This window comes from Acomys minous (genome assembly GCF_964271855.1).
Source record: "Acomys minous genome assembly, chromosome: 7".
Taxonomy (NCBI): Eukaryota; Metazoa; Chordata; class Mammalia; order Rodentia; family Muridae; genus Acomys; species Acomys minous.
In genome coordinates this window covers 50,400,866-50,413,043 of record NC_140488.1, presented here as the reverse complement: position 1 = coordinate 50,413,043, position 12,178 = coordinate 50,400,866, and positions in this window count along the sequence as shown.

The window sequence follows — 12,178 nt, the reverse complement described above, 5'->3', positions numbered from 1 at the left end:
TGTCTTGCTTGGTTTTGGTCTGGCTTTGGTCCAAAATGTCCTCAGAGTGGCCCTAGCCCCCCCCACCCCCCATGGAGTGATAATATATATGCTGTGCCCTCCTTGTATGTTGGATTTATGTAATTTGGTTTTTTTATTTTTTTAATTTTTGAAGGTTCCTGTGAAGAAATTGCCTTATGTCAGAAGAAACTTTGGATTTTAGGCTTTCAAGCACTCTGAAGGTCATATTTTTGTTTAGGTTTGAGAACTTAACTTCTATGATTTTGCTGAAAATATTTTCTGTGCTTCATTTTTTTTCTCCTTTTTTTAAACTATTATTCAGAGGTAGGGTCTTTTCATTGCATCCCAGATTTCCTTCTTGTTTTGTTACTGTTTTTTGTTACTGTTTGCTTTTTTGTAAACATTTCTCTTTGATTTCATAATCCTTTTCTTTCTACCCTGCTATTGTCACCTTTACACTTCATTCAGCTTGATGATTAGACTTTCTGGTTTCCTTTTTCTTTTTCCTTTTAGGCTTCTTTTTAGTTTACTTCAGGGTGGGTATTCTTCTATGTTTGTATCTCTTTATGAAAGTTTTCATGCCTTTAATTTTTCCTTATCTTTTTTATTGTTTGTTATTTCATGGTCTTCATTCAGTAATTTTTCCGTTTCTTCTTTTAGCTCCTTGCATTTGTTAGCAAGTGCTAATTTGCAATTCTTATAGATCAGCTATGTTGTTTTCATCTGATCAAATTAAAGTGGCTATTGCTAATTTCTTGAAAACAGGAATTGTCTTGGCTGCTCTTGCAGCTTTTGTTTTGCAGTGGGATCTGGACATCTAGAGTTAGGATGTTTGTGGCGTTTCTTGGTCTGTACAGCTAGTCTCATCTTCCTTGAGTATATTTGGATGTTTGTTGTAACTCCACTTGTCAGATTCAAACTCTGTGTTCAGACTCCAAGAAGTCCCAGACTGGAATAGTGGGTGGGGTGGTAGATAGTGAACATGGGACAAATTTCCATATCTTTCAACTTTCAAGAGGTAGACTCCATTGTTTTAAAGTGTGTGCAAAATGTTTAATGCAATTTCAAGTTATTATATCTAATTAGGAATCTGTAGCTCAGCGGGAGCCACAGTGAGTGGATCAGGGCCTAGCTCATAACAGAACCCTCTAGAATCTTCTTATTAAGACTGAGATTTCTGTATCCACTGACTCTGCAGTGAAGTATTTGTGGTTAAATTTACCACATTATACTGACAAGGAATAGAATGGGAAATATCCCAGTGACCAACACTTATGATGTCCTGACGTATCTATGTGTGGCTTTCTGCTGGATTTTCTATCCTCACAAATCCAAAAGTCTGTTATGAATTCAGACCTCAATCCATACCCAAGACCCCACGGAACTTTAGATCAGGAATATCAATGTCTGTATCTCATTATTTGCAGGCTGATTCTGCTGTGCATTGCCCTAAAATAAAATTCTTGTCTGCAGTCAGACAGGTTAAAAAGTACACAAAATAGCAAGGAAGTTTATGCTTGTTGAAGAAAGTAGTTCATTGACAGGTATCCAGGTAAGCTAACTGGCTATCGTATCCTTCCCCAATGAGTATAATCTACATGGGGTTCCACTCATCTTTTTAAGACTCAGGAGAGAACGGCAGGCAGGAAAACTACTGAATCAGGAAAGCAAATGACCACTTGGATACGTAGTAGTACAAAACATTATTTGCTTGAGAACGGTTCACAGAAACATTGTTCAGAGTTTAGAACTCTGGCCTTAATTCCTTGCCATGTAGGTCTCTCTAAGAGCCCTTTGAATGGTCATACGACATTATCAGCTAGGTCGGGAAGAGAAGATTGAAAGAAGCCATAATGCCTTCCTTGAGTCAACCATGCCTAGCAGTCCATGGCCAACTTTCAATAATCATTTTAACTGGTTTCTTTGCCAATGCTCTATTGCTATGAATAGACACCATGATCATAGCAAGTCCAACAAAAGAGAGCATTTTACATGGGCCTCTCATATAGTTTCAGAGTCTTAGTCTATTGTCAATAAGGGGAGCATTGGCTACATATAGGCAGACATGTTGCTGGAGATTATTCTGAGAGTTCTATGCCCAGACCTGAAGTCAGTGGGAAGAAAGAGACACTGAGATGAGCTTGGCCTTTGAAAGCTCAGAGTGCACCCCCAGAAACATTCTTCCTCCAACAAAGTCACACCTCCTAATCCATCTCAAGTACTTCCACTCACTGATGACTAAGCATTCAAATATATCAGCCTATGGGGGTCATTCTTATTCAAACCACCACAATTATTGTAAGAGGGCCCCCCCACCTAACAAATCCAGCTGGCCTGTGGATTTCCTAGAGGGAAGTCTGGTTAAAGCACCTCTGTTTGGACACATAAGAAAGATATGATAAGGCTACTGACTCACTTACTAGGATCCATGTGAGAAGTCACCAGATTCCTCCTGTCTGTCTTAGGTATATGAATGTGTGGTGGCCACCCCGGTTTGTCTTTACTCTTGTATTTCTGTATGTGTCTCTCTGTCTGTTTTTCTGTGTATTTCTGTCAGTTCTGTTTCCTGTATTGACAAACAGTTTTCTCTGGTATGAGACAAAGCCATTTCTCCAGGCTTTACACTTATACTGCCCTTCATACTTGGACCTAATTACTTTGCCTCTGTCAGGTCCCTCAGAGAAAACAAAACCCAAACTGGAACCCATTTCTGCCTAACTCCAGGGCTCTAGCTTATTTCGTTGCCTGAGTCCCAATCATGGTCTAGGCCCCTGTGTGGAGTAAGAGAAGGGCTGGGCCTCTCCTTCAGGACTTTGCCATGTCTAAGCAAAATGCACACAGGGAGGGGAAGTAGTCCCTTTGGGTGCCAAGTTCTCTGGCTAATTCTAAGCAGCCACAGAGAAGGGGAAAAGTTCCCCTGGGTTGTCCCTGAGAAGAAAAGAAGTTTCACCCCTTCTTCTTCCATGATTTTATTCCAACTTTTCAACTGATGATCCATACAATTGAGAAACTCAAAACCCGACATTCTCTGAGTAAAAGTAGAAAAAACTGCCCCTGGGCTGCATGGGGTAATTAATGATAGACAACGCAGCCCGGATAAAAGTAATTTTGCCTTCTGTCCAACACAGAACAACGACACTGTAAACGTAATTTTCATTGGCCATTTTCAGACAATTTAAAGACATCTGCTAAATGATTTCCTCTCTTACCCATTTGCCATCCCACCGCGCCCCCTGGTATTAGTGTTGGCATAAGGTTACTGTATAATTCAATTGCTGATTTCTGTATCTCCCATGTCTGCTTGCAACCCTATCCTGAAAATCTTCTGTCTCAAATGTTGTGCAAACTCTGCTCCATTATTGTCCCCTGGTATGCCAACAAAGCAGCTTGCAGCCAGTCACTGAGCAGGGGAGACTATAAGGATGGAATTCCTGCCAATAGGAGAGCATGACTTAGAAGAGGAAGGAGGGATTTGGCCTGGGGATTGAGCCATGAGAGAGAGGTCCAAGAGACATCAGGAAGAAGCAGAAAAAGGGAAAGCTGTAAAACACAAGTATCACTGAGATGTAAGCTTATAGGAAACCAAGAGAGTAAAGAATAGAGTTGTGAAGCTCATGATTAAACAAATATAAGAGAGTCTCAATTTTTTTGTGATAGCCAGGGTAAGAGAGAAACTAAGAAACAAGCACAGTTTCATAAAAGTAACCACAACACATAAAGAAAAAATTAAAAAGTTTAAATGACTATAGGTACGAGTAGGTCTCAGTTGCAAGAGGTCTGTTAAAGGGTACTTAACAACAGAGAACTGATTGGGACAGACCTCTGTGTAAGCAAAAGGCACTGTCACTTCTCAGGTGAGGAGACAATGTTAGACTTCCATCTACCCAGCAGAAGTCGGGAGTCTTACTCTCTGTGGGAAGAAGATCTCCTAGCTCAAAGTCCTCTCCTCAATCAAAAGATACAGTTGGACTATCTCTCAGATTGACACCGATGATTCTCAGGTGTATGAGCAGAAACCAACCCCCCAAGACTGGCCAAACAACCAGTTCCTACAATTCGTCAACTAACCGGCTCAGCTAACCCTGTACAGATTAAACAATACCCACAGGCCCTGGAAACAAAAAGGGAAATTGCAGTCCATAGTGCCTGGCTTGGAGAGCCAGGGAGAGCTGCCTCCCTGCCGGTCACCCTGCCTGTGAAGAAACCTGGGACCTCATGTTCTCAAGAAGCTGATTCCTCCAGAGAAACAGGTGTCCACGGTCTTGGACCAGAAAGATGCATTCTTCAGCCTCCCAGTGACAGAGGTGAGTCAAGGCATCTAAGTTTTAAAACGGAGAGACCCATGGGGAGATTACAGTGGGCAACTGGACCAGATTGCCCTAAGGATTTAAAATCACTACCTGCTGATCCCCTGCCCTTCTGCCAAAGGTTTCCTGGGGCCATATTCTTCCAACACATAGATTACCTACTCCTAGCCTCTACAATTCAATAGATTCTAAAAGGGCCCCTGGGAGACTGCAGCAAGAGTTACAGAGCCAGGACTACGGAATGCCCACTAAGAAAGCTCAGCTTGGTACACCAGAGGCTCCCTATCTTGGCTGCCACCTGAGGGGAGGCAAAGGGAAGCTGCTTCAGAGTAGGGTTGCTGAAATCCTTCAGATCCCAACTCCAGAAGCTAAGAGACAGGTTTGACAGCTCCTAGGTGCATCTCAGAATTGCTGCCCCTGGACAGCAGAGTTTGTGGAAATAGTAAGGCCTCTATACAGGAGCACAACGAGGGAAGGGTTGAAAGAGTCAGAGCAGTCAAGGACACCACAAGAAACTCTGCAAAACTGTCAAAGACCAGCTTTGACACCACAGGGTAAACTGAGACGGGGCATAGATAGGCGGCTAGCTGATCACCCAGCAGACTTCTCTGAGGGTAGAAAGCTTGATTCTCCATGCCGTGACCAAAGGGAGCTGTCACTGACTGTAGCCACCATAGGGTGCTATTGATAGTAGCCAGCATCCAGTTTCCAGGCCAGAAGTCACTGTGACTAGTGGGGACTGCTGCTGATTGTAATCAGTGACTAGAAAAAAGGAAGGAGAAAGAATCAAACACACACACACACACACACACACACACACACACACACACACACACACACAAACACACACGATGGATGAAGGAAGACAAGCTCCAAGTAGCACGTTCCAACAAATTCACCAGATAACTGAATGGATGGAGTAAACTTAAAAGAGTTGGCTCCAACAGTTTTATTATTTTCTCCCAGAGCTTGTATATCCCAGCAAAACCTTTCAAGTAATACAAAACTCACAATGTGGGTTCATTCTGTATTTCTTTAAATGAGTGATCAGAAAACACAATATGGTTTTTTCAATACCTTTACATGAAATGCCTTATGCATATTACAGGTGAAGAAAGCAAATTGTCTCCAAGAACCGACATACATTTGTAACTAAGCCACATGATATAGATTAACAAAGTTTGAGCAAGCAAGCTAATTTCTTAGCCAGTTTCTCTTTACTGGCAGACTGCAATGTGAGGTTAGAAACCCAGTATCAATTGTCTTAAAAAGTAGTCTTATAAACATTTTAAAAGAATCACAAATCCAAACTGTTACATAAAACAATCCATTTCTACTTTAAACCCTCAAGCTTCACATCTACTCATTAACAATTCTTATTAAAGCATAGCAGGAATCTGAGGGCAAAACTGGTTACAAGAAATGAAGCATCACCCTATGATTACCAGTCTAAGCTGAGAGAGAGGCATGTCAGGCAGTACTATCTTGGGCTAGCTCAACTATTAAGAGTGGATTTTTCTGAACTTCAAACTGCTCCCTGAGATTTTTTACATTGTAGCCATTGAGCAAAACATCTTAACCCACGGAACAATCTGTTTTTCCAAATCCTTTCTAGGCTTCGGGGTCATTGCTAACTATCTACATCTCTAAGGACTTTCTAAGGGTGGTGCTTGAATCACTAATCTGCCCCAGCAGCAATTCCTGAAACAGAGCAAGCACTGTTATTGTAAGTGCCAATGAGAGTGCCCAGAAAGGGGCTAGAAGCCCCCTTAGAGTTTCCATACAAGTCATGTAGTCTGTGGTGACCACAGGGGCAACAAGCAGATTGATGCTCTCTAACAGGATGAGTTGCTCAGAATACATTGTCCTTGTGGCTCTGCCTCCCAAGGTACACCCATGGTGGTTGTGCTAACTGGTGGGTTGCATTCCATGAGTTCTAAAGCTGCTTTGCTGTTCCTCCTGAATGGCCCCTGACACAAGATCGACTAACCTGGACCCACAGGGGCTCACAGAGCCTGAACTACCAACCGGAGGGCATCCTCGGGGTGAACCTAGGCTCCCGCGACGACACATATGTAACAGACCTACCGCTTGGTCCTCATGTGGGACCTCTAACTGCAGCAGCAGGGCCTGTCTCTGACTCAGTTGCCTGCCTTTGGATCCCTTTCCCCTAACAGGCAGCCCTGTCTAGCCTCAGTAGAAGATGTGCCCAGTCGTACGTGATATGCCAAGGGGTTGGTATATCCATAGGAGGCCTCTCCTTCTGTGGGAAGGAAGGGAGGCAGCTCAGGCACAGGAGGAGGGAAGGGGAAGTGACAGGGATGGACTGGGAGGAGACAAGGGAAGGGAAGTTCAGGTAAGGATGTAAAGGAAATAAAAAAATGAATCAGGGGGGGAAAGACAGCTTTGACTTTGCCTCCATCCCTAGCACTTCCAAATGTTGCAAAATCTTTTCATCTGTTTGTCCACAAAACAACAAATCATTAAAAGCAAGGTGGGGATGGCACATGCCTTTAATCCTAGCACTCCTGGGAGGCAGAGGCAGGTGGATCTTTGTGAGGTCCAGGCCAGCCTGGTCTACAAAGCAAGTGCAGGAAAGCCAGAGCTACACAGAGAATCCCTGTCTAAAAAAAAAAAAAAAGAAAGAAAGAAAAAGAAAAAACACAACAACAACAACAAAGCAAAAACAAACACAAAATAAGCAAAAGGACAAAGAAAAAAATATTGCGAAAGGGGTTTAAAATAAACTGTAGGGCCATGGAGCATGGAAACACTCTGTGGCATACTAGTCCAAACGGTTGGTCCCACTTGCCACAGGATAGCCCCACCTGTCTAAGGGCTGTGGGAGCTACTGCCGGTTCAATGAAAAAAAGGAGCCAGGTTGACTCTGGATCAGAAGCTTAAACTCAAAGCACCCCCACGATGTGCCTGAGGCCCTCCTCCAAGGCACATCAGAATGCTGGCTGTCTAATAAGTGTGTGGCCCAGAATCAAGCTCTATACCTGGCCACCCTGCAGGCCAGGTCGAGAAACCCACTGCCTTCAATAATGTGCCTCCGGCCTAATAATGACCTGCAGGTGCTCATCCATGACTGTGACAAGATGAAAGATGAAACCAGGTACGTGGGAGCTGCAGTAGATACTTTTAAATATACCTGCTGAGTAATGAAATAGCTGATTAATTTAATATTGAATTATTATTTTAGGAAGATCCGTGATTACCCCTTCATCAGCCTAATAACCAAATAAGCACACAGAAAGACTTGAATCTATTTAATTAGCCTATAGCACAATGCTGCCCAATAATTAATCCATCCAAAACCTCCATGCTAGCATAGTTTCTTCCCATTCAGATTTCCCAGCTCATACTTGCCTTTGAACCATCTTCAAGACCTGGTTCATTTCTCCTGGAGCTTCTCGGTCCTCTTCTCACATATTCCTTTTTTTTCCCCCAATAATAAACTACCACACAACAATAATTCTGGAACATTTATGAAAGCTGTGAGGCAAAACCTACATTTGTAATGTCCAGTACATATGCATTTGGCAACTTAGGGGAAGTATTATCTATCCTATCTATGAGAGTCCAAAATCTTGTACCTAAAACAATCTCTATCATATCTCATCGCTATCACCAAATAACAATCTGTCTAGACCTAAAAATGGTTTATTTATTCTCTTTACATCCTGGTCCTAGCCCCATCTCTTCTCACCTCCCAGTACCACCCTCCCTCCCTCTCCCCATCCCTCTCACTATTCCTCAGAAAAGGGGAGCCCCACTTCTAATCCACCCCAGTGCATCAAGTCCCTTCAGGACTGAGCGCCTTCTCTTCCCCTGTGGCCTGGCAAGGCAGTGACATCAGGGGGAAGTGATCAAAGAGCTAGCAACAGAATCCCTGTTAGACTCAGGCCCTATTCCCTTCACTACAGGACCCACATGAAGCCTGAGCAGCCCAACAGCTCCCTCTCTGTAGGGAGCCTAGGTGTAGTCCAGGCATGGTCCTTGGTTGGTGCTTCAGTCTCAGCAAGCCATTCTGGGCCCTGGTTAGTTGGCTCTGTTGGTCCTCTGATGGAGCTCCTGTCTCTTCCAGGTCCTTTTCTTCCTCCCCTCAGCTCCCTACTTTTTCATAACACTCCATTCGCAACGTCAATGTTTGGCTACAAGTCTCTACATCTGTTACCGAGCACTGTTGCATGGAGCATCTCAGAGGACACCTCTGCTAGGCTCCTGTCTGCAAACATAACAGAGTACCATTAATAGTGTCAGGGGCTGGCTCTCTCCCAAAGGGCGGGTCTTGGCTTAGGCCAGGCATTGGTTAGACTATCTCTGCTCTATCTTTGCTATCTTTATCCCTGCACAGCTTGTAGTCAGGGTGAGGTTGTAGTTCTTGTGGGGGAGTTAATGTTCCCCTCCCTCTACTAGGAGATTTTTCTAGTTCTAGGTTGTCCTCTTCAGTCTCTATGGCCCCTGATACCAGGAGTCTCTCCTAGAGTCCGTCTCATATCCTGCTAGGACCCTACCCTGACTTAGGTGTGCAGCCTGCGACAGAGAAGCTCCTGCCCACCATTTCTTTTACTTTTCTCCTTCTGCAAGCCTTCCAGCCTCCTCCTTCCCCCTGCTCCCTCCAGGTCTAATCTCCACCATTATGTCTATTTGCACTCCCTAACCTATGCTGTTCCTTCTCTTCAACAACTACCTCTGTCTGTTCTGTGTCCTCCTCTGGGTGAAGTTTAAGCATCCTCCCCTGGATCCTCCTTGTTACTCATCTTCTTTGGGTCTGTGCATTGTAGTATGATTATCCTGACTATATGGCTCAAATCCACTTATAAGTGAGTACATAGCACGTGTGTCTTTCTGGCTCCAGCTTACCTCGCTCAGGATGATCTTTTGCAGTCCTTACTTTCACGGAAAAGATTGGGGCCCAAGTCACCTACCTCAGAGCAGAGAACAGGACTGATCAATCTCACTCAGGCTTTCAGAGAGGGAAAAGGAAACTCCAGCACCTTATAGGAAGACAGTCGCTATGCTTTTTACTACTGTGTCCACTGCTGGCAGGGCTCTGGTATCTGACCTTCACCAGGCTACTCCTCTGCGGTACATAAAACTTTCTGATTGGCTCAGAGGAAGGTGTGTTATACCTAGGCTAGACAGCATAGTGTGGGATGTCTCAGCGAGATGCCAGGTTTGCACTTAAGTAAATCCAAAACACTGACACTTTATGCAGAAAAGAGTTTGAATGACAGGCCTGCCAAGGGGGGATAAAAGTACTTCCAAGTGCTTATAGATGTCTTTCCAGATGGGTGAAAGCATTCTCCTTCTAGGATTGAAACTGCTTAAAAGCTTCTCAAGGAACTGGTCCCCTGATTTGGGCTCCTCCTAGCAATGGAGTCTTACACAGGCCTGGCTTACATATTGAAATTATTTCAATAGTTAATGTTTAGATATAGATTAAAGAGTTCACTGTGCACATATAGCACAGACCTCAGAGTTCTGAGCAGCTGGAAAGAATGAACAGGATCTTAAAAAACAAAAATACAAAAACAAACAAACATAAAACCCAAACCAAACCTTGAACTAAACTCTCCTTACAGTCCTGAGAAGGATGGATAGACTTCCTTCCTTTGCTTTGGGCTCGCTGTACCCTATAGAGGGAGGAATCCCTCCTTATGATATTATGTTTCAAAGACACCCCCCACTGCCCCCATGTCACAGACCCAGAGGGTGGAACTCTCTAAGCACTCCTTTCCCAAGTCACTACATGCTTTTTCGTTCTCCACACAGGCTACTAATTGGACTACCAGGGAGATCCCGCCAGCCTCTGACTCCACCACTACCTTCCCCTGGTTTGAATTCAGTGATTCCATCTAGGTCAAGCAGGTACCCAAAGGGGCTCTGGCACCAAACTGGAAAATACCCTACATAGTCATTCTCTCCACTGCTATGACTGTGAAGGTAGCTGGCATAGCATGGATCCAGCTTACCCATGTTAAGAAAATGGAAGCCACAAGCGATCATGGCAAACAGACTATCTCTAGACTATGGACCCAATTAAGTTTCGTCAGGCCCCGAGGCCATCCTTTCCTGCCCCTCTACCTCTACCTAAGTCTTAAGTTTGATATAAACACAGGGTTATTGTTCAACCCTCCAGGCCTGGACCTGAGAACTGTGGAATACAGATAAAATGAAGGTATTAGCTAGTGTGACTACATGCCAGCAATCCATATTCTTCTTGACCTTTGCACACTGATGCTTGCTTTAAAAGGTTGTGTTGGAAAAAGGGAAATAATAGGAGTTTATCTATTAAGATACAAATACAGAGTTAACAATTCTATGCATGCGCTGCAGCAGGGTCCCCACGTTGCCTGGAACAACCAAAAACACATAGATGCATACTTAGAAGGAAAGCCCTCTCCAAAAGAAATGTACTATAGGAAAATATAATCCAATGGCCATAATATTAGAAATCTCAAAAATTCACCAGAAAGATTCTGGCCTTTGGAAAACTTGGGGATTCAGACTCTATTCCACAGGAAAGGATCCTGGGTACAGAGTTAATTGTTGTCAGGGAGAAATCGGCAAGGATTGCTGGCTAGGCTTAGACCCCTGGCCCCTGTACTGCATAGGGAGAGGAACTATCCAGGCTGTCAGCCCATTGACTGACAAACTCACTGTGACTGGGAACAGCCCAAACTAACATTAGGGGACTTACAAGTGGCTGGCACTCGTCTAATGTCCAGAACCTTTAACCTAGGCACTTCCGCTTAGTCTGATGCCTGCTATTCTGCCTTGTGGGTTGCCTCATCTGGGCAACAGCAGCATTGCTGGGCCCCTGAGTCTACTTGGTGGCATGTACTAAGGGTTTGACTAAATCTGCCTCTTCTGATGTCTTCCAAACTAAGTAGACAGGTAGATTAGGATGCAGATATACGCAGATTCCTTTTGAGGACTAACACAACACTTAGATTCCCTTATAGAAATAGTCCGACAAAATTGGAGAGGCTTAGAATTACTTCTCATGCAATAAGGGACTCGGCATGGCTTGGAGAGGAGAAAACCCCTGTTTTTTCAAGATAATTAGAGAAAACCTTCCAGAGTTGGGGAAAACTTCAAAAGGGGAAAGAGACAAAGACATAAATCAGGTAATTGTTACCAGCCACTGTTTCCTTGGTGCCCCCTGGCTAGCAGCTCTTCCATCAGCACTGACTGGACCTTGCATTCTAAATGTGAATGGAGAAGAGACTGGGCCCTGCATTTTAAAGTGTGTGGCCAAATTTGTGTCAGGTCAGTCAAATTAACTGTCCTGAGTACCCACCACACCTCTTTAGAGCAGGATGAGTCCATGATTTGACTCAATTACTAAGACCTGTGGGGAATGTAACAGGGCCCCAGCCCTCAGCAGGCCTCCAGACCTTAGCACAAGTGACTCCATGATGAAAGTGTCCCTCAGCCTGTAAAACTCAGCGCACACAGACAGCACCACCTGCCAAAACTAAAACAAAGGCCCAATCTGTCACAGTACAAAGTGTTGGGAAAAGTCTGTACATGTACTAACGTTGCCTTTTGCCTATTGCAGTTCCACTTCTGGAACTGAAGTATGTTCTTCACTGAAGTATGTCCACCCAGGACAAGGATTTTATGCCTACAAGCTGACCTGAGAAAGGAGAGGGGCTACAGTGGGATCCTGAGAATTCAGTTTAAGTGCAGACTAGCCAATAAAGACTTTCTTTTAAAAAATAAAACCTGTTTTATTAATTCTTTGTTAGTTTCACATCATGGAACCCAGTCCTGCTCATCTGCACATTTATCTCCCTATCCTCCAATACCTGTTCTTCACCTTTGCATCACCCTCCCAAATAACACACACACACACA